Source organism: Pseudopodoces humilis, chromosome 11 (genome assembly GCF_049639895.1).
Source record: "Pseudopodoces humilis isolate 2021_Gansu_Grassland_sample_001 chromosome 11, ASM4963989v1, whole genome shotgun sequence".
NCBI lineage: Eukaryota > Metazoa > Chordata > Aves > Passeriformes > Paridae > Pseudopodoces > Pseudopodoces humilis.
In genome coordinates, this window is record NC_142210.1 from 6,646,224 (window position 1) to 6,669,744 (window position 23,521).

The window sequence follows — 23,521 nt, forward strand, 5'->3', positions numbered from 1 at the left end:
TAGAAATGAACTGACATCTATCTAGGGGAGTGTGTGTGTGGAGCTGTGCGTGTGCGTGTGCGTGTGCGTGTGTGTGTGTGTGTGTGTGTGAGACAAAAGACAATGAGGGCAATGATATAGTGGAACATGGCCTAAGAGCTTGACAGTACTCAAACTTAACAGTATTTTAGCTTAACTTAATTTTTTTATTTATATTTAAACTTAACTTTGACATAAATCAGAATAATACCTTAAAATCTTCACCTTAAATTATGACACTTACACCCCTAAATACGGAGTGTGTATGTTTCTGTGTGTGTGTATGTGTGTGTGAGAGAGGGAGAATTGATAATGGTATGAATGTTGTCACGGTGAATTTGTCATTAAGTTCTTGCTGTGACTGTGGATCAAGTGCTGCTAAACTTCATTGCACACTTTTTATAATGAATTCCTGCATACCATACACTTCTGAATGCACAGTGGCCCTTTATAACACTAAACATTGATTTCAGTTCAATATTGTATTTTTGCTTCATCAATTTAGTGGATAACAGAATGAACTTTGTTGTCTAACTGTTGAATCCAGACTGCCTCTGTCCAGCCGTAAAAAGAAGTGCTTTACTCCTTTCCAGCCTACAGTCCTATACTCTCGCCACTGACACATCCCAACTCTTCCATAGAAGAGAGAAGACTGATTTTGCTGTGCTTTTGTGAAGAAGCTTTGACAGGACTGAAAAGTTACTCAAAATCTTTGTATTAACTCTGACATGGAACAAACTGGCACCAAGCCCTGCAGGGCTGTGATCTCCAGGTTACAGACTCAAGCTCAGTGAGAGAGCCTTTGGTGCTCTGGTGTAATGTTTGGGAGTTCCTGTGTAGCTGCCGGTAAGCCCAGGACAGCAGCCAGTGCTCACCCTGGCAGAGCAGGTGGCAGCTGAGGGAGGAGGAGAACAAACGAGCAGGAGTCTCCAGCAATGCTGCACAAAGCCTTTAATGAGAAGGATCAAAAGCGGTGGCACAGAACAGAGACCAAGGAACAGGTGTGCAGGGGCCAGGGAGGGAAAGAGCTGGGCCCATTTGCCAAGGACAAAGGGGACGATGCGCCGGCTTCAGCAGATCTGACCGCAGCGGGGGATAGGCAGGCACAGGCCTGAGCCCCCCAGCCCAAGGGAGCCCCCAGAAGAGATGGGAACCCCTGAGGTGCTGAGGGAGCTGCCCACAGCAGCTGACAGAGAGGATCCCACGGCCGTGCTCTGAGGGAAAGAGGTGAGGATGGGGCCCGGCAGGGTCACCACCACCGGCGAAGGCTCGATGTACACCGTGGAGTCAGCACAGCGGGCGAGGCACGGCTCGCTGCAGCTGCTTGCAAGGGGCGTTGGGCCACAGGGGCCGCAGGGCCGTGGGGGACAGGGTCTGCAGCAAGACATCTCTCGGTGCAGGAGGCAAGGCTGCAACACAGAGCAGGGAGCAGGGACCAGCCTCAGCATCACTCCGTCTCTCTGTCCCAAGGCTCTCTCCAGGGACACATTTGCTCTGCCAAACACACTCTGTGCCTACAGCTGCCGCGACCCTGCGACTGCCCTCCCAGGGGCACGGCACGGGAAGGCCGCCCCACTTCAGGAACAGGACCCAGCACAGAGGCTTTAAGGCCCCTGTGGAAAGACTGCTCACAGCCCATCTCCAGAACAGACATGGCCGTGTTAGACATGTCCGGGAATGCACTGCCACATTTTGTTACCCCACGGAAGGTGCTAATTCTGCTGGGCACATCCCCCTGCAGCAGAGCCCCACTGATCCCCTTCTGCTGCATCAAAGCCCCCTCTTCCCACCTGTCCCCAGCCACCAGCAAAGGAAAGGCTGCCGGCCCTTCAACGCTTCCGTGTCAGGGCCAGGCTGAGGCAGCCCAAGGATCAACCTGGGCAGCCTCCATGACAGCAGTTCTTCCCACAGGGAGGCATGGAGCGGACTCAGGCTTACCTCGTTCCTCGAGGAAAGGGAGGCCAGAGAGGAGGATGCAGAGCCTGCAGCAGCGCAGCCTTTTATGCCGTGTCCCAGAGCCCTGTGGGGCCACAAACATTCCTTGTTTGTGAAACATCCAAACTCCTGGGAGTGGCCACTTGCGAGGCATCGCTGCTGATGAGGTCCCTGCCTCTTTCATCTCAAGCATTTTTCACCAGTTTCACACCACACAACATGGAAATGATTGATGTGTGACCCAGCTTCCTAAGGTCAATTGTCTTGGAGGACCTAGGTCAGCGTAGAACGTGAGTTGAACTGAATTTCCGTAGTGTCTATTGCTTCTGTCACTTGTTCATATTGTCTGTTACTTTGGCTCCAGTCACAGTTAAATTCAGCCAAAAAGAGACACCTCAGGTCAGCTCTCAAGGAGCTTTCAGTGCAGGCACTCGGGCTAATCCTGAGAGTCATTTCTTCCACGAGCCATCACAGAGGTCCAGAACACTGTGGGTCAGTTGAGGCACAAAGTCAACACTGCACGACCCTATAGTGGGAAGGAGACCCAACTCTGCATGCAGGTGGCAAAGCTGAGTGGCAAGGAAAGTCCACGTTCTGCTGGAAGGATGTCCCCTGCAGGCCTGAGTGACAGCCATGGGGAGCTTGCTTACAGTCCACAGGCTGTACCACGGACTGGTTGTGTGATCAAAGTGATGCCGCGTCCTTCCCTGAAAGAGACCCACAGCCACTCTGACCTGTTTTGCTCAGCGTGCTCATCCCAGAGGCCAGAGCCCTGGATGGCAGCTTTGGGGAAAAGGCTGAGGGCAGGGAGCCCAAAGCCCATGGCTCTTTTTTTCTGGGTCAGGGATGGGGTTTCCCATTCCATGCATTTTACATTTCAAAGGGACACTGGATGGGTCTCCCAGAGCACGTCAGGGTGATGTGGAAGAGCTGGGAAAATCCCTGAGCTCCAGGCAAACCTGAGTCACCCAGTGTGGACTCCAGTGGACTGCGTGCCAACAGATTCAGGTGCTCAAGGAATAACAGAGCTCATATCCTAAACAGGAGTGATGTGGATTTTATGTGGGGTGGCCACTCAGTCCATATGGAATTGGATGGACGGCGACACTCAAGGACTTGTGGATGACAGCTCGATGTCCAACTCGGGTGGTGTGCAGCCTGTGATGCGTGTGGTTTCACTGGGCTTGGTGATGGGAACAGGAATATTTAACACCTTCTTGAGAGACCTGGGAGTAGGGAATGAGTGCATCCTCAGCTGGTTTGTGGATGACATTGAGCTGAGTGATGGGGTTGGTACTCTAGAGGAAGGGATGCCATCCAGAGGGCAGGATGGAGAGGTGGGTCTGTGCAAACCTCATGGAATTCAACAAGGTCAAGAGCCAAGGTCGGGATAATCCCAAACATGGACACAGTCTAGGCCATGAGTGGATTGAGAGCAGCCCTGCAGATGGGGATTTGCAGGTGGCTGAAATACTGAATGTGAACCTGCACCGCCTGCTAGCAGCAAAGTGCAAACACCCAATTGTACTGTGGGCTGCATCCAGAGCTGAGTGGCCAGCAGGCTGAGGGAGGGGATTGTCTCGATATACTCGGCTCTCATGACACCTTAGCTGGGGTACTGCATCCAGTTCTAGGACCCAGAGCCAAAGAAACACACGGACCTGCTGCAGAGGGTCCAGAGGAGCCACAAAGACCAGCAGGCAACTGGAGCCATTGTCCTGTGAGGACAGGCTGAGAGGGTTGGGGTTGTGTAGCAAAGAAAAGAGAAGGCTCCCAGGAGACATTCAGTCAAGAAAGGAAAGGATACTTGGCAGGAGTGAGTAGAGATGGGTCAAGGGCTACTGGTCTGAAACTGAAAGCAGGAATATATGGGTTCGATATTGGGAAGGAATCTTTTTGGTACAGAGTGGTGACACACTGGGACAGGTTGTCCAGAGAAGAGTTGCAGAAACCATTGAAGGGGACGCAAGCTAGAGGATTTTTAGGTCCATTCTCTCCTCAGTGGATTCTAAGAGTCATTGCACAAATCTGGTTTGTATGAAGGGGGACAACAAAATTTGAGATGAAAGAGGCAGGGACCTCATCAGCAGCGATGCCTCGCAAGTGGCCACTCCCAGGAGTTTGGATGTTTCACAAACAAGGAATGTTTGTGGCCCCACAGGGCTCTGGGACACGGCATAAAAGGCTGCGCTGCTGCAGGCTCTGCATCCTCCTCTCTGGCCTCCCTTTCCTCGAGGAACGAGGTAAGCCTGAGTCCGCTCCATGCCTCCCTGTGGGAAGAACTGCTGTCATGGAGGCTGCCCAGGTTGATCCTTGGGCTGCCTCAGCCTGGCCCTGACACGGAAGCGTTGAAGGGCCGGCAGCCTTTCCTTTGCTGGTGGCTGGGGACAGGTGGGAAGAGGGGGCTTTGATGCAGCAGAAGGGGATCAGTGGGGCTCTGCTGCAGGGGGATGTGCCCAGCAGAATTAGCACCTTCCGTGGGGTAACAAAATGTGGCAGTGCATTCCCGGACATGTCTAACACGGCCATGTCTGTTCTGGAGATGGGCTGTGAGCAGTCTTTCCACAGGGGCCTTAAAGCCTCTGTGCTGGGTCCTGTTCCTGAAGTGGGGCGGCCTTCCCGTGCCGTGCCCCTGGGAGGGCAGTCGCAGGGTCGCGGCAGCTGTAGGCACAGAGTGTGTTTGGCAGAGCAAATGTGTCCCTGGAGAGAGCCTTGGGACAGAGAGACGGAGTGATGCTGAGGCTGGTCCCTGCTCCCTGCTCTGTGTTGCAGCCTTGCCTCCTGCACCGAGAGATGTCTTGCTGCAGACCCTGTCCCCCACGGCCCTGCGGCCCCTGTGGCCCAACGCCCCTTGCAAGCAGCTGCAGCGAGCCGTGCCTCGCCCGCTGTGCTGACTCCACGGTGTACATCGAGCCTTCGCCGGTGGTGGTGACCCTGCCGGGCCCCATCCTCACCTCTTTCCCTCAGAGCACGGCCGTGGGATCCTCTCTGTCAGCTGCTGTGGGCAGCTCCCTCAGCACCTCAGGGGTTCCCATCTCTTCTGGGGGCTCCCTTGGGCTGGGGGGCTCAGGCCTGTGCCTGCCTATCCCCCGCTGCGGTCAGATCTGCTGAAGCCGGCGCATCGTCCCCTTTGTCCTTGGCAAATGGGCCCAGCTCTTTCCCTCCCTGGCCCCTGCACACCTGTTCCTTGGTCTCTGTTCTGTGCCACCGCTTTTGATCCTTCTCATTAAAGGCTTTGTGCAGCATTGCTGGAGACTCCTGCTCGTTTGTTCTCCTCCTCCCTCAGCTGCCACCTGCTCTGCCAGGGTGAGCACTGGCTGCTGTCCTGGGCTTACCGGCAGCTACACAGGAACTCCCAAACATTACACCAGAGCACCAAAGGCTCTCTCACTGAGCTTGAGTCTGTAACCTGGAGATCACAGCCCTGCAGGGCTTGGTGCCAGTTTGTTCCATGTCAGAGTTAATACAAAGATTTTGAGTAACTTTTCAGTCCTGTCAAAGCTTCTTCACAAAAGCACAGCAAAATCAGTCTTCTCTCTTCTATGGAAGAGTTGGGATGTGTCAGTGGCGAGAGTATAGGACTGTAGGCTGGAAAGGAGTAAAGCACTTCTTTTTACGGCTGGACAGAGGCAGTCTGGATTCAACAGTTAGACAACAAAGTTCATTCTGTTATCCACTAAATTGATGAAGCAAAAATACAATATTGAACTGAAATCAATGTTTAGTGTTATAAAGGGCCACTGTGCATTCAGAAGTGTATGGTATGCAGGAATTCATTATAAAAAGTGTGCAATGAAGTTTAGCAGCACTTGATCCACAGTCACAGCAAGAACTTAATGACAAATTCACCGTGACAACATTCATACCATTATCAATTCTCCCTCTCTCACACACACATACACACACACAGAAACATACACACTCCGTATTTAGGGGTGTAAGTGTCATAATTTAAGGTGAAGATTTTAAGGTATTATTCTGATTTATGTCAAAGTTAAGTTTAAATATAAATAAAAAAATTAAGTTAAGCTAAAATACTGTTAAGTTTGAGTACTGTCAAGCTCTTAGGCCATGTTCCACTATATCATTGCCCTCATTGTCTTTTGTCTCACACACACACACACACACACACGCACACGCACACGCACACGCACAGCTCCACACACACACTCCCCTAGATAGATGTCAGTTCATTTCTATTTAGGTTGCTTGTATTTTGTTTGGTTTTGTTGTTGCTTGTTTTTCCTTGTTGTGCTTTAACTGTCCTGTAAGTAGTAGAGTGAACCTTGCCAAAGCACTTTGTTGTGCTTTCCTTTCATATTAAGTCTGGCTTTTGCTGATACCCTTGCCAGTGAGTTTTTGAAGCCATCTCAAACACTGGTTTGTAGCAGGAGCCTTGGCCTGAAGTGCCGGGGCGTCGGTGTCGTGGCGCAGGGCGTGTGATGAGCAGGGCAGGGAGGGCTGGAGCAGGTAGTTGTGGCCGAGTGGTGAAGGCGATGGACTAGAAATCCATTGGGGTTTCCCCGCGCAGGTTCGAATCCTGCCAACTACGGGGCACACGCCCCTTTTGGGCTGCGGGCAGCTGACATCGCTGTGCGGGTACCAGCCCGCAGCTGGGTGCCATGGACAGCAGCTGGAGCTGCCCAGAGAAGAGAGCTCCTGCACTTCAGCCCCACGAACTTTACTAGGCCCTACTGTTTGTTCTGTTCCTTCTGCAACTGCCATTAGATAGGCATTGCATTTCCTGACTCTGGAGTTTTCCCTCTGGGGGAGCAGACCCCTTTAAAACAGACTCCAGCAAATTAAAGGGGCCTCTGGTTTGTACAGACTGTTCTCGATGTATTTTCGCAGCTTGTCGTGTCCCTCCTTGGCCGGCACAGAACTGAAGTGTTGGGCAGGTGCAGTCTCGCAGCGTGCTGGGAGCGGAGCTGGATCTCTGTGCAGGGCTGCAGCCATGAGGATGTCACTGGATTTCAGGTGCCCTCATCCCTAGCAAGGCCCAAGGCTGCAGCCTGCCTTGGGGGCAGCCTTGAGGATGTGCAGGGCCAGCGTGGGTGGTCAAAGGGCAAGCGGCTGTGCAGGGCTGTGAGCGGGAGGTGTGGGAGAAGGGCAAGACCAGGTCCTGGAGCTGTGGGTCGCACGGCCAAGGGAGAGGAACTTGTCAGGGTGTCTGTTTTTTGGGCTGGGGGATGCTGAGCAGGGAGGACAGGAAGGAGTGAGGGCCAGCAGTACCCGGCAGCATGGAGCTGCAATGAGGGCAATGGCAGCCAAGGCTCAGGAGGAGCAGAGTGGCGCAGCGGGAGCGTGCTGGGCCCATAACCCAGAGGTCGATGGATCAAAACCATCCTCTGCTAAGGCACTTTTTTCACAGCAGCAGGCACAGCTTCCCCCACAAGGCCCTGCACATTGAGGGCACACAGGTTTTCCTCCCTTCCCTGAAGGCACAGGAGGGCACCTCCAGGCCTCTGCAGGGACAGAGGAGGCTCAGGCTGCTCCATGTGCACGACACAAAGACCTGGGAGCTTTCTCTGTCCTCATCTGTTTGCTGCTGTGACCATTCGGAGGCTGATCCAGGATGAGGGCCATGCAGCTATTGCCAAGGGACACTGTATTGGCCAGTGTTCGCTGGGTGTTGGGAGGGGAGGAGACACCGGGTGCTGCAGGCAACGCCTCTCTAGGGAAAATTTTAGGGGTTGGCATGCCCAGGACACAGCAGGTTCCTGCTGCCACCACAATTCTGAAACATCTGTTTCCCATTCTGTAGTCCTTCAGGAGCTGGACTGGCTTGGGCTGGAGAAGCAAAGACAAGGGGCTTCTTCAGAATGAAGGTGACTTCGCAAGGCTTGCCCTGAGTCAGAAAGAACTTGTTACAGTTTGGGAAAGACAAGATAGTGCAAGTTTCGAGTCTGGTACTCCTAAGTGAGGCCACGCCAGGCTTGCAGAAGGAGCTGTGCTGCTGCCCTGAGGGATGGTGTGATTAGAGGGTGCCTGGAGGCCCTGCAGGGAAGGCTGCTCATGGTGAGAGATGTCCAAGGCGATGGAGAAACTGCCAGCCTCAGCTGGGGGCAAAAGGCAGAGTGAGGCTCGGCACAGGGGCCAGAGGTGACCGGTGCAGGAGGTCCCATGGTGTAATGGTGAGCACTCTGGACTCTGAATCCAGTGATCTGAGTTCAAATCTCAGTGGGACCTCAGCCTTTTTGTTCCCTCAGGCTTTCCCTCAGCACGCTTACACCCTCACACCTCTACTCTGCTGCTGCTTTGCTTGCGGAGACTGCTCTGATGAATCACACAGCAGCTGAGGTGGAGACCACCACCCAAAATGGGTCAGGCACAGGAGGCTGCTCTGGGACTGTCCTATGTCGGATGCATCCAAAAGGGAGCACTGGGCTACGCACTCTGGGCAGCTGTTTCCATGTTGCACCATTCCCACAGTAAGAGCAGGTTACTCCCCGTGGCAGAACTTGTGTGCCCAGCCCTGTCCACTGCTCCTTTCTTGCTCCTTCCCTCTGTGGCTTCTTTTCCTCTTTTCCCTGTCATTGTCTTTCGATGGCTCTGCAATCACTTCAAGGAGCTCTACCAACATTGGAAGGAGGAGGAGAACAAACGAGCAGGAGTCTCCAGCAATGCTGCACAAAGCCTTTAATGAGAAGGATCAAAAGCGGTGGCACAGAACAGAGACCAAGGAACAGGTGTGCAGGGGCCAGGGAGGGAAAGAGCTGGGCCCATTTGCCAAGGACAAAGGGGACGATGCGCCGGCTTCAGCAGATCTGACCGCAGCGGGGGATAGGCAGGCACAGGCCTGAGCCCCCCAGCCCAAGGGAGCCCCCAGAAGAGATGGGAACCCCTGAGGTGCTGAGGGAGCTGCCCACAGCAGCTGACAGAGAGGATCCCACGGCCGTGCTCTGAGGGAAAGAGGTGAGGATGGGGCCCGGCAGGGTCACCACCACTGGCGAAGGCTCGATGTACACCGTGGAGTCAGCACAGCGGGCGAGGCACGGCTCGCTGCAGCTGCTTGCAAGGGGCGTTGGGCCACAGGGGCCGCAGGGCCGTGGGGGACAGGGTCTGCAGCAAGACATCTCTCGGTGCAGGAGGCAAGGCTGCAACACAGAGCAGGGAGCAGGGACCAGCCTCAGCATCACTCCGTCTCTCTGTCCCAAGGCTCTCTCCAGGGACACATTTGCTCTGCCAAACACACTCTGTGCCTACAGCTGCCGCGACCCTGCGACTGCCCTCCCAGGGGCACGGCACGGGAAGGCCGCCCCACTTCAGGAACAGGACCCAGCACAGAGGCTTTAAGGCCCCTGTGGAAAGACTGCTCACAGCCCATCTCCAGAACAGACATGGCCGTGTTAGACATGTCCGGGAATGCACTGCCACATTTTGTTACCCCACGGAAGGTGCTAATTCTGCTGGGCACATCCCCCTGCAGCAGAGCCCCACTGATCCCCTTCTGCTGCATCAAAGCCCCCTCTTCCCACCTGTCCCCAGCCACCAGCAAAGGAAAGGCTGCCGGCCCTTCAACGCTTCCGTGTCAGGGCCAGGCTGAGGCAGCCCAAGGATCAACCTGGGCAGCCTCCATGACAGCAGTTCTTCCCACAGGGAGGCATGGAGCGGACTCAGGCTTACCTCGTTCCTCGAGGAAAGGGAGGCCAGAGAGGAGGATGCAGAGCCTGCAGCAGCGCAGCCTTTTATGCCGTGTCCCAGAGCCCTGTGGGGCCACAAACATTCCTTGTTTGTGAAACATCCAAACTCCTGGGAGTGGCCACTTGCGAGGCATCGCTGCTGATGAGGTCCCTGCCTCTTTCATCTCAAATTTTGTTGTCCCCCTTCATACAAACCAGATTTGTGCAATGACTCTTAGAATCCACTGAGGAGAGAATGGACCTAAAAATCCTCTAGCTTGCGTCCCCTTCAATGGTTTCTGCAACTCTTCTCTGGACAACCTGTCCCAGTGTGTCACCACTCTGTACCAAAAAGATTCCTTCCCAATATCGAACCCATATATTCCTGCTTTCAGTTTCAGACCAGTAGCCCTTGACCCATCTCTACTCACTCCTGCCAAGTATCCTTTCCTTTCTTGACTGAATGTCTCCTGGGAGCCTTCTCTTTTCTTTGCTACACAACCCCAACCCTCTCAGCCTGTCCTCACAGGACAATGGCTCCAGTTGCCTGCTGGTCTTTGTGGCTCCTCTGGACCCTCTGCAGCAGGTCCGTGTGTTTCTTTGGCTCTGGGTCCTAGAACTGGATGCAGTACCCCAGCTAAGGTGTCATGAGAGCCGAGTATATCGAGACAATCCCCTCCCTCAGCCTGCTGGCCACTCAGCTCTGGATGCAGCCCACAGTACAATTGGGTGTTTGCACTTTGCTGCTAGCAGGCGGTGCAGGTTCACATTCAGTATTTCAGCCACCTGCAAATCCCCATCTGCAGGGCTGCTCTCAATCCACTCATGGCCTAGACTGTGTCCATGTTTGGGATTATCCCGACCTTGGCTCTTGACCTTGTTGAATTCCATGAGGTTTGCACAGACCCACCTCTCCATCCTGCCCTCTGGATGGCATCCCTTCCTCTAGAGTACCAACCCCATCACTCAGCTCAATGTCATCCACAAACCAGCTGAGGATGCACTCATTCCCTACTCCCAGGTCTCTCAAGAAGGTGTTAAATATTCCTGTTCCCATCACCAAGCCCAGTGAAACCACACGCATCACAGGCTGCACACCACCCGAGTTGGACATCGAGCTGTCATCCACAAGTCCTTGAGTGTCGCCGTCCATCCAATTCCATATGGACTGAGTGGCCACCCCACATAAAATCCACATCACTCCTGTTTAGGATATGAGCTCTGTTATTCCTTGAGCACCTGAATCTGTTGGCACGCAGTCCACTGGAGTCCACACTGGGTGACTCAGGTTTGCCTGGAGCTCAGGGATTTTCCCAGCTCTTCCACATCACCCTGACGTGCTCTGGGAGACCCATCCAGTGTCCCTTTGAAATGTAAAATGCATGGAATGGGAAACCCCATCCCTGACCCAGAAAAAAAGAGCCATGGGCTTTGGGCTCCCTGCCCTCAGCCTTTTCCCCAAAGCTGCCATCCAGGGCTCTGGCCTCTGGGATGAGCACGCTGAGCAAAACAGGTCAGAGTGGCTGTGGGTCTCTTTCAGGGAAGGACGCGGCATCACTTTGATCACACAACCAGTCCGTGGTACAGCCTGTGGACTGTAAGCAAGCTCCCCATGGCTGTCACTCAGGCCTGCAGGGGACATCCTTCCAGCAGAACGTGGACTTTCCTTGCCACTCAGCTTTGCCACCTGCATGCAGAGTTGGGTCTCTTTCCCACTATAGGGTCGTGCAGTGTTGACTTTGTGCCTCAACTGACCCACAGTGTTCTGGACCTCTGTGATGGCTCGTGGAAGAAATGACTCTCAGGATTAGCCCGAGTGCCTGCACTGAAAGCTCCTTGAGAGCTGACCTGAGGTGTCTCTTTTTGGCTGAATTTAACTGTGACTGGAGCCAAAGTAACAGACAATATGAACAAGTGACAGAAGCAATAGACACTACGGAAATTCAGTTCAACTCACGTTCTACGCTGACCTAGGACCTCCAAGACAATTGACCTTAGGAAGCTGGGTCACACATCAATCATTTCCATGTTGTGTGGTGTGAAACTGGTGAAAAATGCTTGAGATGAAAGAGGCAGGGACCTCATCAGCAGCGATGCCTCGCAAGTGGCCACTCCCAGGAGTTTGGATGTTTCACAAACAAGGAATGTTTGTGGCCCCACAGGGCTCTGGGACACGGCATAAAAGGCTGCGCTGCTGCAGGCTCTGCATCCTCCTCTCTGGCCTCCCTTTCCTCGAGGAACGAGGTAAGCCTGAGTCCGCTCCATGCCTCCCTGTGGGAAGAACTGCTGTCATGGAGGCTGCCCAGGTTGATCCTTGGGCTGCCTCAGCCTGGCCCTGACACGGAAGCGTTGAAGGGCCGGCAGCCTTTCCTTTGCTGGTGGCTGGGGACAGGTGGGAAGAGGGGGCTTTGATGCAGCAGAAGGGGATCAGTGGGGCTCTGCTGCAGGGGGATGTGCCCAGCAGAATTAGCACCTTCCGTGGGGTAACAAAATGTGGCAGTGCATTCCCGGACATGTCTAACACGGCCATGTCTGTTCTGGAGATGGGCTGTGAGCAGTCTTTCCACAGGGGCCTTAAAGCCTCTGTGCTGGGTCCTGTTCCTGAAGTGGGGCGGCCTTCCCGTGCCGTGCCCCTGGGAGGGCAGTCGCAGGGTCGCGGCAGCTGTAGGCACAGAGTGTGTTTGGCAGAGCAAATGTGTCCCTGGAGAGAGCCTTGGGACAGAGAGACGGAGTGATGCTGAGGCTGGTCCCTGCTCCCTGCTCTGTGTTGCAGCCTTGCCTCCTGCACCGAGAGATGTCTTGCTGCAGACCCTGTCCCCCACGGCCCTGCGGCCCCTGTGGCCCAACGCCCCTTGCAAGCAGCTGCAGCGAGCCGTGCCTCGCCCGCTGTGCTGACTCCACGGTGTACATCGAGCCTTCGCCGGTGGTGGTGACCCTGCCGGGCCCCATCCTCACCTCTTTCCCTCAGAGCACGGCCGTGGGATCCTCTCTGTCAGCTGCTGTGGGCAGCTCCCTCAGCACCTCAGGGGTTCCCATCTCTTCTGGGGGCTCCCTTGGGCTGGGGGGCTCAGGCCTGTGCCTGCCTATCCCCCGCTGCGGTCAGATCTGCTGAAGCCGGCGCATCGTCCCCTTTGTCCTTGGCAAATGGGCCCAGCTCTTTCCCTCCCTGGCCCCTACACACCTGTTCCTTGGTCTCTGTTCTGTGCCACCGCTTTTGATCCTTCTCATTAAAGGCTTTGTGCAGCATTGCTGGAGACTCCTGCTCGTTTGTTCTCCTCCTCCTTCCAATGTTGGTAGAGCTCCTTGAAGTGATTGCAGAGCCATCGAAAGACATTGACAGGGAAAAGAGGAAAAGAAGCCACAGAGGGAAGGAGCAAGAAAGGAGCAGTGGACAGGGCTGGGCACACAAGTTCTGCCACGGGGAGTAACCTGCTCTTACTGTGGGAATGGTGCAACATGGAAACAGCTGCCCAGAGTGCGTAGCCCAGTGCTCCCTTTTGGATGCATCCGACATAGGACAGTCCCAGAGCAGCCTCCTGTGCCTGACCCATTTTGGGTGGTGGTCTCCACCTCAGCTGCTGTGTGATTCATCAGAGCAGTCTCCGCAAGCAAAGCAGCAGCAGAGTAGAGGTGTGAGGGTGTAAGCGTGCTGAGGGAAAGCCTGAGGGAACAAAAAGGCTGAGGTCCCACTGAGATTTGAACTCAGATCACTGGATTCAGAGTCCAGAGTGCTCACCATTACACCATGGGACCTCCTGCACCGGTCACCTCTGGCCCCTGTGCCGAGCCTCACTCTGCCTTTTGCCCCCAGCTGAGGCTGGCAGTTTCTCCATCGCCTTGGACATCTCTCACCATGAGCAGCCTTCCCTGCAGGGCCTCCAGGCACCCTCTAATCACACCATCCCTCAGGGCAGCAGCACAGCTCCTTCTGCAAGCCTGGCGTGGCCTCACTTAGGAGTACCAGACTCGAAACTTGCACTATCTTGTCTTTCCCAAACTGTAACAAGTTCTTTCTGACTCAGGGCAAGCCTTGCGAAGTCACCTTCATTCTGAAGAAGCCCCTTGTCTTTGCTTCTCCAGCCCAAGCCAGTCCAGCTCCTGAAGGACTACAGAATGGGAAACAGATGTTTCAGAATTGTGGTGGCAGCAGGAACCTGCTGTGTCCTGGGCATGCCAACCCCTAAAATTTTCCCTAGAGAGGCGTTGCCTGCAGCACCCGGTGTCTCCTCCCCTCCCAACACCCAGCGAACACTGGCCAATACAGTGTCCCTTGGCAATAGCTGCATGGCCCTCATCCTGGATCAGCCTCCGAATGGTCACAGCAGCAAACAGATGAGGACAGAGAAAGCTCCCAGGTCTTTGTGTCGTGCACATGGAGCAGCCTGAGCCTCCTCTGTCCCTGCAGAGGCCTGGAGGTGCCCTCCTGTGCCTTCAGGGAAGGGAGGAAAACCTGTGTGCCCTCAATGTGCAGGGCCTTGTGGGGGAAGCTGTGCCTGCTGCTGTGAAAAAAGTGCCTTAGCAGAGGATGGTTTTGATCCATCGACCTCTGGGTTATGGGCCCAGCACGCTCCCGCTGCGCCACTCTGCTCCTCCTGAGCCTTGGCTGCCATTGCCCTCATTGCAGCTCCATGCTGCCGGGTACTGCTGGCCCTCACTCCTTCCTGTCCTCCCTGCTCAGCATCCCCCAGCCCAAAAAACAGACACCCTGACAAGTTCCTCTCCCTTGGCCGTGCGACCCACAGCTCCAGGACCTGGTCTTGCCCTTCTCCCACACCTCCCGCTCACAGCCCTGCACAGCCGCTTGCCCTTTGACCACCCACGCTGGCCCTGCACATCCTCAAGGCTGCCCCCAAGGCAGGCTGCAGCCTTGGGCCTTGCTAGGGATGAGGGCACCTGAAATCCAGTGACATCCTCATGGCTGCAGCCCTGCACAGAGATCCAGCTCCGCTCCCAGCACGCTGCGAGACTGCACCTGCCCAACACTTCAGTTCTGTGCCGGCCAAGGAGGGACACGACAAGCTGCGAAAATACATCGAGAACAGTCTGTACAAACCAGAGGCCCCTTTAATTTGCTGGAGTCTGTTTTAAAGGGGTCTGCTCCCCCAGAGGGAAAACTCCAGAGTCAGGAAATGCAATGCCTATCTAATGGCAGTTGCAGAAGGAACAGAACAAACAGTAGGGCCTAGTAAAGTTCGTGGGGCTGAAGTGCAGGAGCTCTCTTCTCTGGGCAGCTCCAGCTGCTGTCCATGGCACCCAGCTGCGGGCTGGTACCCGCACAGCGATGTCAGCTGCCCGCAGCCCAAAAGGGGCGTGTGCCCCGTAGTTGGCAGGATTCGAACCTGCGCGGGGAAACCCCAATGGATTTCTAGTCCATCGCCTTCACCACTCGGCCACAACTACCTGCTCCAGCCCTCCCTGCCCTGCTCATCACACGCCCTGCGCCACGACACCGACGCCCCGGCACTTCAGGCCAAGGCTCCTGCTACAAACCAGTGTTTGAGATGGCTTCAAAAACTCACTGGCAAGGGTATCAGCAAAAGCCAGACTTAATATGAAAGGAAAGCACAACAAAGTGCTTTGGCAAGGTTCACTCTACTACTTACAGGACAGTTAAAGCACAACAAGGAAAAACAAGCAACAACAAAACCAAACAAAATACAAGCAACCTAAATAGAAATGAACTGACATCTATCTAGGGGAGTGTGTGTGTGTGTGCAGTGTGTGTGTGTATGTGTGTGTGCGTGTGTGTGTGTGTGTGTGTGTGAGACAAAAGACAATGAGGGCAATGATATAGTGGAACATGGCCTAAGAGCTTGACAGTACTCAAACTTAACAGTATTTTAGCTTAACTTAATTTTTTTATTTATATTTAAACTTAACTTTGACATAAATCAGAATAATACCTTAAAATCTTCACCTTAAATTATGACACTTACACCCCTAAATACGGAGTGTGTATGTTTCTGTGTGTGTGTATGTGTGTGTGAGAGAGGGAGAATTGATAATGGTATGAATGTTGTCACGGTGAATTTGTCATTAAGTTCTTGCTGTGACTGTGGATCAAGTGCTGCTAAACTTCATTGCACACTTTTTATAATGAATTCCTGCATACCATACACTTCTGAATGCACAGTGGCCCTTTATAACACTAAACATTGATTTCAGTTCAATATTGTATTTTTGCTTCATCAATTTAGTGGATAACAGAATGAACTTTGTTGTCTAACTGTTGAATCCAGACTGCCTCTGTCCAGCCGTAAAAAGAAGTGCTTTACTCCTTTCCAGCCTACAGTCCTATACTCTCGCCACTGACACATCCCAACTCTTCCATAGAAGAGAGAAGACTGATTTTGCTGTGCTTTTGTGAAGAAGCTTTGACAGGACTGAAAAGTTACTCAAAATCTTTGTATTAACTCTGACATGGAACAAACTGGCACCAAGCCCTGCAGGGCTGTGATCTCCAGGTTACAGACTCAAGCTCAGTGAGAGAGCCTTTGGTGCTCTGGTGTAATGTTTGGGAGTTCCTGTGTAGCTGCCGGTAAGCCCAGGACAGCAGCCAGTGCTCACCCTGGCAGAGCAGGTGGCAGCTGAGGGAGGAGGAGAACAAACGAGCAGGAGTCTCCAGCAATGCTGCACAAAGCCTTTAATGAGAAGGATCAAAAGCGGTGGCACAGAACAGAGACCAAGGAACAGGTGTGCAGGGGCCAGGGAGGGAAAGAGCTGGGCCCATTTGCCAAGGACAAAGGGGACGATGCGCCGGCTTCAGCAGATCTGACCGCAGCGGGGGATAGGCAGGCACAGGCCTGAGCCCCCCAGCCCAAGGGAGCCCCCAGAAGAGATGGGAACCCCTGAGGTGCTGAGGGAGCTGCCCACAGCAGCTGACAGAGAGGATCCCACGGCCGTGCTCTGAGGGAAAGAGGTGAGGATGGGGCCCGGCAGGGTCACCACCACCGGCGAAGGCTCGATGTACACCGTGGAGTCAGCACAGCGGGCGAGGCACGGCTCGCTGCAGCTGCTTGCAAGGGGCGTTGGGCCACAGGGGCCGCAGGGCCGTGGGGGACAGGGTCTGCAGCAAGACATCTCTCGGTGCAGGAGGCAAGGCTGCAACACAGAGCAGGGAGCAGGGACCAGCCTCAGCATCACTCCGTCTCTCTGTCCCAAGGCTCTCTCCAGGGACACATTTGCTCTGCCAAACACACTCTGTGCCTACAGCTGCCGCGACCCTGCGACTGCCCTCCCAGGGGCACGGCACGGGAAGGCCGCCCCACTTCAGGAACAGGACCCAGCACAGAGGCTTTAAGGCCCCTGTGGAAAGACTGCTCACAGCCCATCTCCAGAACAGACATGGCCGTGTTAGACATGTCCGGGAATGCACTGCCACATTTTGTTACCCCACGGAAGGTGCTAATTCTGCTGGGCACATCCCCCTGCAGCAGAGCCCCACTGATCCCCTTCTGCTGCATCAAAGCCCCCTCTTCCCACCTGTCCCCAGCCACCAGCAAAGGAAAGGCTGCCGGCCCTTCAACGCTTCCGTGTCAGGGCCAGGCTGAGGCAGCCCAAGGATCAACCTGGGCAGCCTCCATGACAGCAGTTCTTCCCACAGGGAGGCATGGAGCGGACTCAGGCTTACCTTGTTCCTCGAGGAAAGGGAGGCCAGAGAGGAGGATGCAGAGCCTGCAGCAGCGCAGCCTTTTATGCCGTGTCCCAGAGCCCTGTGGGGCCACAAACATTCCTTGTTTGTGAAACATCCAAACTCCTGGGAGTGGCCACTTGCGAGGCATCGCTGCTGATGAGGTCCCTGCCTCTTTCATCTCAAATTTTGTTGTCCCCCTTCATACAAACCAGATTTGTGCAATGACTCTTAGAATCCACTGAGGAGAGAATGGACCTAAAAATCCTCTAGCTTGCGTCCCCTTCAATGGTTTCTGCAACTCTTCTCTGGACAACCTGTCCCAGTGTGTCACCACTCTGTACCAAAAAGATTCCTTCCCAATATCGAACCCATATATTCCTGCTTTCAGTTTCAGACCAGTAGCCCTTGACCCATCTCTACTCACTCCTGCCAAGTATCCTTTCCTTTCTTGACTGAATGTCTCCTGGGAGCCTTCTCTTTTCTTTGCTACACAACCCCAACCCTCTCAGCCTGTCCTCACAGGACAATGGCTCCAGTTGCCTGCTGGTCTTTGTGGCTCCTCTGGACCCTCTGCAGCAGGTCCGTGTGTTTCTTTGGCTCTGGGTCCTAGAACTGGATGCAGTACCCCAGCTAAGGTGTCATGAGAGCCGAGTATATCGAGACAATCCCCTCCCTCAGCCTGCTGGCCACTCAGCTCTGGATGCAGCCCACAGTACAATTGGGTGTTTGCACTTTGCTGCTAGCAGGCGGTGCAGGTTCACATTCAGTATTTCAGCCACCTGCAAATCCCCATCTGCAGGGCTGCTCTCAATCCACTCATGGCCTAGACTGTGTCCATGTTTGGGATTATCCCGACCTTGGCTCTTGACCTTGTTGAATTCCATGAGGTTTGCACAGACCCACCTCTCCATCCTGCCCTCTGGATGGCATCCCTTCCTCTAGAGTACCAACCCCATCACTCAGCTCAATGTCATCCACAAACCAGCTGAGGATGCACTCATTCCCTACTCCCAGGTCTCTCAAGAAGGTGTTAAATATTCCTGTTCCCATCACCAAGCCCAGTGAAACCACACGCATCACAGGCTGCACACCACCCGAGTTGGACATCGAGCTGTCATCCACAAGTCCTTGAGTGTCGCCGTCCATCCAATTCCATATGGACTGAGTGGCCACCCCACATAAAATCCACATCACTCCTGTTTAGGATATGAGCTCTGTTATTCCTTGAGCACCTGAATCTGTTGGCACGCAGTCCACTGGAGTCCACACTGGGTGACTCAGGTTTGCCTGGAGCTCAGGGATTTTCCCAGCTCTTCCACATCACCCTGACGTGCTCTGGGAGACCCATCCAGTGTCCCTTTGAAATGTAAAATGCATGGAATGGGAAACCCCATCCCTGACCCAGAAAAAAAGAGCCATGGGCTTTGGGCTCCCTGCCCTCAGCCTTTTCCCCAAAGCTGCCATCCAGGGCTCTGGCCTCTGGGATGAGCACGCTGAGCAAAACAGGTCAGAGTGGCTGTGGGTCTCTTTCAGGGAAGGACGCGGCATCACTTTGATCACACAACCAGTCCGTGGTACAGCCTGTGGACTGTAAGCAAGCTCCCCATGGCTGTCACTCAGGCCTGCAGGGGACATCCTTCCAGCAGAACGTGGACTTTCCTTGCCACTCAGCTTTGCCACCTGCATGCAGAGTTGGGTCTCCTTCCCACTATAGGGTCGTGCAGTGTTGACTTTGTGCCTCAACTGACCCACAGTGTTCTGGACCTCTGTGATGGCTCGTGGAAGAAATGACTCTCAGGATTAGCCCGAGTGCCTGCACTGAAAGCTCCTTGAGAGCTGACCTGAGGTGTCTCTTTTTGGCTGAATTTAACTGTGACTGGAGCCAAAGTAACAGACAATATGAACAAGTGACAGAAGCAATAGACACTACGGAAATTCAGTTCAACTCACGTTCTACGCTGACCTAGGTCCTCCAAGACAATTGACCTTAGGAAGCTGGGTCACACATCAATCATTTCCATGTTGTGTGGTGTGAAACTGGTGAAAAATGCTTGAGATGAAAGAGGCAGGGACCTCATCAGCAGCGATGCCTCGCAAGTGGCCACTCCCAGGAGTTTGGATGTTTCACAAACAAGGAATGTTTGTGGCCCCACAGGGCTCTGGGACACGGCATAAAAGGCTGCGCTGCTGCAGGCTCTGCATCCTCCTCTCTGGCCTCCCTTTCCTCGAGGAACGAGGTAAGCCTGAGTCCGCTCCATGCCTCCCTGTGGGAAGAACTGCTGTCATGGAGGCTGCCCAGGTTGATCCTTGGGCTGCCTCAGCCTGGCCCTGACACGGAAGCGTTGAAGGGCCGGCAGCCTTTCCTTTGCTGGTGGCTGGGGACAGGTGGGAAGAGGGGGCTTTGATGCAGCAGAAGGGGATCAGTGGGGCTCTGCTGCAGGGGGATGTGCCCAGCAGAATTAGCACCTTCCGTGGGGTAACAAAATGTGGCAGTGCATTCCCGGACATGTCTAACACGGCCATGTCTGTTCTGGAGATGGGCTGTGAGCAGTCTTTCCACAGGGGCCTTAAAGCCTCTGTGCTGGGTCCTGTTCCTGAAGTGGGGCGGCCTTCCCGTGCCGTGCCCCTGGGAGGGCAGTCGCAGGGTCGCGGCAGCTGTAGGCACAGAGTGTGTTTGGCAGAGCAAATGTGTCCCTGGAGAGAGCCTTGGGACAGAGAGACGGAGTGATGCTGAGGCTGGTCCCTGCTCCCTGCTCTGTGTTGCAGCCTTGCCTCCTGCACCGAGAGATGTCTTGCTGCAGACCCTGTCCCCCACGGCCCTGCGGCCCCTGTGGCCCAACGCCCCTTGCAAGCAGCTGCAGCGAGCCGTGCCTCGCCCGCTGTGCTGACTCCACGGTGTACATCGAGCCTTCGCCGGTGGTGGTGACCCTGCCGGGCCCCATCCTCACCTCTTTCCCTCAGAGCACGGCCGTGGGATCCTCTCTGTCAGCTGCTGTGGGCAGCTCCCTCAGCACCTCAGGGGTTCCCATCTCTTCTGGGGGCTCCCTTGGGCTGGGGGGCTCAGGCCTGTGCCTGCCTATCCCCCGCTGCGGTCAGATCTGCTGAAGCCGGCGCATCGTCCCCTTTGTCCTTGGCAAATGGGCCCAGCTCTTTCCCTCCCTGGCCCCTGCACACCTGTTCCTTGGTCTCTGTTCTGTGCCACCGCTTTTGATCCTTCTCATTAAAGGCTTTGTGCAGCATTGCTGGAGACTCCTGCTCGTTTGTTCTCCTCCTCCCTCAGCTGCCACCTGCTCTGCCAGGGTGAGCACTGGCTGCTGTCCTGGGCTTACCGGCAGCTACACAGGAACTCCCAAACATTACACCAGAGCACCAAAGGCTCTCTCACTGAGCTTGAGTCTGTAACCTGGAGATCACAGCCCTGCAGGGCTTGGTGCCAGTTTGTTCCATGTCAGAGTTAATACAAAGATTTTGAGTAACTTTTCAGTCCTGTCAAAGCTTCTTCACAAAAGCACAGCAAAATCAGTCTTCTCTCTTCTATGGAAGAGTTGGGATGTGTCAGTGGCGAGAGTATAGGACTGTAGGCTGGAAAGGAGTAAAGCACTTCTTTTTACGGCTGGACAGAGGCAGTCTGGATTCAACAGTTAGACAACAAAGTTCATTCTGTTATCCACTAAATTGATGAAGCAAAAATACAATATTGAACTGAAATCAATGTTTAGTGTTATAAAGGGCCACTGTGCATTCAGAAGTGTATGGTATGCAGGAATTCATTATAAAAAGTGTGCAATGAAGTTTAGCAGCACTTGATCCACAGTCACAGCAAGAACTTAATGACAAATTCACCGTGACAACATTCATACCATTATCAATTCTCCCTCTCTCACACACACATACACACACACAGAAACATACACACTCCGTATTTAGGGGTGTAAGTGTCATAATTTAAGGTGAAGATTTTAAGGTATTATTCTGATTTATGTCAAAGTTAAGTTTAAATATAAATAAAAAAATTAAGTTAAGCTAAAATACTGTTAAGTTTGAGTACTGTCAAGCTCTTAGGCCATGTTCCACTATATCATTGCCCTCATTGTCTTTTGTCTCACACACACACACACACACACACGCACACGCACACGCACACGCACAGCTCCACACACACACTCCCCTAGATAGATGTCAGTTCATTTCTATTTAGGTTGCTTGTATTTTGTTTGGTTTTGTTGTTGCTTGTTTTTCCTTGTTGTGCTTTAACTGTCCTGTAAGTAGTAGAGTGAACCTTGCCAAAGCACTTTGTTGTGCTTTCCTTTCATATTAAGTCTGGCTTTTGCTGATACCCTTGCCAGTGAGTTTTTGAAGCCATCTCAAACACTGGTTTGTAGCAGGAGCCTTGGCCTGAAGTGCCGGGGCGTCGGTGTGTCGTGGCGCAGGGCGTGTGATGAGCAGGGCAGGGAGGGCTGGAGCAGGTAGTTGTGGCCGAGTGGTGAAGGCGATGGACTAGAAATCCATTGGGGTTTCCCCGCGCAGGTTCGAATCCTGCCAACTACGGGGCACACGCCCCTTTTGGGCTGCGGGCAGCTGACATCGCTGTGCGGGTACCAGCCCGCAGCTGGGTGCCATGGACAGCAGCTGGAGCTGCCCAGAGAAGAGAGCTCCTGCACTTCAGCCCCACGAACTTTACTAGGCCCTACTGTTTGTTCTGTTCCTTCTGCAACTGCCATTAGATAGGCATTGCATTTCCTGACTCTGGAGTTTTCCCTCTGGGGGAGCAGACCCCTTTAAAACAGACTCCAGCAAATTAAAGGGGCCTCTGGTTTGTACAGACTGTTCTCGATGTATTTTCGCAGCTTGTCGTGTCCCTCCTTGGCCGGCACAGAACTGAAGTGTTGGGCAGGTGCAGTCTCGCAGCGTGCTGGGAGCGGAGCTGGATCTCTGTGCAGGGCTGCAGCCATGAGGATGTCACTGGATTTCAGGTGCCCTCATCCCTAGCAAGGCCCAAGGCTGCAGCCTGCCTTGGGGGCAGCCTTGAGGATGTGCAGGGCCAGCGTGGGTGGTCAAAGGGCAAGCGGCTGTGCAGGGCTGTGAGCGGGAGGTGTGGGAGAAGGGCAAGACCAGGTCCTGGAGCTGTGGGTCGCACGGCCAAGGGAGAGGAACTTGTCAGGGTGTCTGTTTTTTGGGCTGGGGGATGCTGAGCAGGGAGGACAGGAAGGAGTGAGGGCCAGCAGTACCCGGCAGCATGGAGCTGCAATGAGGGCAATGGCAGCCAAGGCTCAGGAGGAGCAGAGTGGCGCAGCGGCGGGAGCGTGCTGGGCCCATAACCCAGAGGTCGATGGATCAAAACCATCCTCTGCTAAGGCACTTTTTTCACAGCAGCAGGCACAGCTTCCCCCACAAGGCCCTGCACATTGAGGGCACACAGGTTTTCCTCCCTTCCCTGAAGGCACAGGAGGGCACCTCCAGGCCTCTGCAGGGACAGAGGAGGCTCAGGCTGCTCCATGTGCACGACACAAAGACCTGGGAGCTTTCTCTGTCCTCATCTGTTTGCTGCTGTGACCATTCGGAGGCTGATCCAGGATGAGGGCCATGCAGCTATTGCCAAGGGACACTGTATTGGCCAGTGTTCGCTGGGTGTTGGGAGGGGAGGAGACACCGGGTGCTGCAGGCAACGCCTCTCTAGGGAAAATTTTAGGGGTTGGCATGCCCAGGACACAGCAGGTTCCTGCTGCCACCACAATTCTGAAACATCTGTTTCCCATTCTGTAGTCCTTCAGGAGCTGGACTGGCTTGGGCTGGAGAAGCAAAGACAAGGGGCTTCTTCAGAATGAAGGTGACTTCGCAAGGCTTGCCCTGAGTCAGAAAGAACTTGTTACAGTTTGGGAAAGACAAGATAGTGCAAGTTTCGAGTCTGGTACTCCTAAGTGAGGCCACGCCAGGCTTGCAGAAGGAGCTGTGCTGCTGCCCTGAGGGATGGTGTGATTAGAGGGTGCCTGGAGGCCCTGCAGGGAAGGCTGCTCATGGTGAGAGATGTCCAAGGCGATGGAGAAACTGCCAGCCTCAGCTGGGGGCAAAAGGCAGAGTGAGGCTCGGCACAGGGGCCAGAGGTGACCGGTGCAGGAGGTCCCATGGTGTAATGGTGAGCACTCTGGACTCTGAATCCAGTGATCTGAGTTCAAATCTCAGTGGGACCTCAGCCTTTTTGTTCCCTCAGGCTTTCCCTCAGCACGCTTACACCCTCACACCTCTACTCTGCTGCTGCTTTGCTTGCGGAGACTGCTCTGATGAATCACACAGCAGCTGAGGTGGAGACCACCAC

At 54.4% G+C, this 23,521-nt stretch overlaps 9 non-coding genes across 9 annotated transcripts; 6 read left to right on the forward strand and 3 right to left on the reverse strand.

The window, feature by feature from the left end:
- The first annotated feature begins 6,423 nt into the window (after positions 1–6,423).
- On the forward strand, positions 6,424–6,505 carry TRNAS-AGA (transfer RNA serine (anticodon AGA)). The gene has a single exon. It is a non-coding gene; the product is annotated as a tRNA-Ser (tRNA).
- A 730-nt stretch (positions 6,506–7,235) lies between these two features.
- Positions 7,236–7,307, forward strand: TRNAM-CAU (transfer RNA methionine (anticodon CAU)). Its single transcript has one exon. It is a non-coding gene; the product is annotated as a tRNA-Met (tRNA).
- A 763-nt stretch (positions 7,308–8,070) lies between these two features.
- Positions 8,071–8,142, forward strand: TRNAQ-CUG (transfer RNA glutamine (anticodon CUG)). Its single transcript has one exon. It is a non-coding gene; the product is annotated as a tRNA-Gln (tRNA).
- A 5,114-nt stretch (positions 8,143–13,256) lies between these two features.
- On the reverse strand, positions 13,257–13,328 carry TRNAQ-CUG (transfer RNA glutamine (anticodon CUG)). Its single transcript has one exon. It is a non-coding gene; the product is annotated as a tRNA-Gln (tRNA).
- A 763-nt stretch (positions 13,329–14,091) lies between these two features.
- Positions 14,092–14,163, reverse strand: TRNAM-CAU (transfer RNA methionine (anticodon CAU)). The gene has a single exon. It is a non-coding gene; the product is annotated as a tRNA-Met (tRNA).
- Positions 14,164–14,893: 730 nt separating this feature from the next.
- Positions 14,894–14,975, reverse strand: TRNAS-AGA (transfer RNA serine (anticodon AGA)). Its single transcript has one exon. It is a non-coding gene; the product is annotated as a tRNA-Ser (tRNA).
- A 6,699-nt stretch (positions 14,976–21,674) lies between these two features.
- Positions 21,675–21,756, forward strand: TRNAS-AGA (transfer RNA serine (anticodon AGA)). Its single transcript has one exon. It is a non-coding gene; the product is annotated as a tRNA-Ser (tRNA).
- A 730-nt stretch (positions 21,757–22,486) lies between these two features.
- TRNAM-CAU (transfer RNA methionine (anticodon CAU)) lies at positions 22,487–22,561 on the forward strand. The gene has a single exon. It is a non-coding gene; the product is annotated as a tRNA-Met (tRNA).
- Positions 22,562–23,324: 763 nt separating this feature from the next.
- On the forward strand, positions 23,325–23,396 carry TRNAQ-CUG (transfer RNA glutamine (anticodon CUG)). Its single transcript has one exon. It is a non-coding gene; the product is annotated as a tRNA-Gln (tRNA).
- Positions 23,397–23,521: the final 125 nt, after the last annotated feature.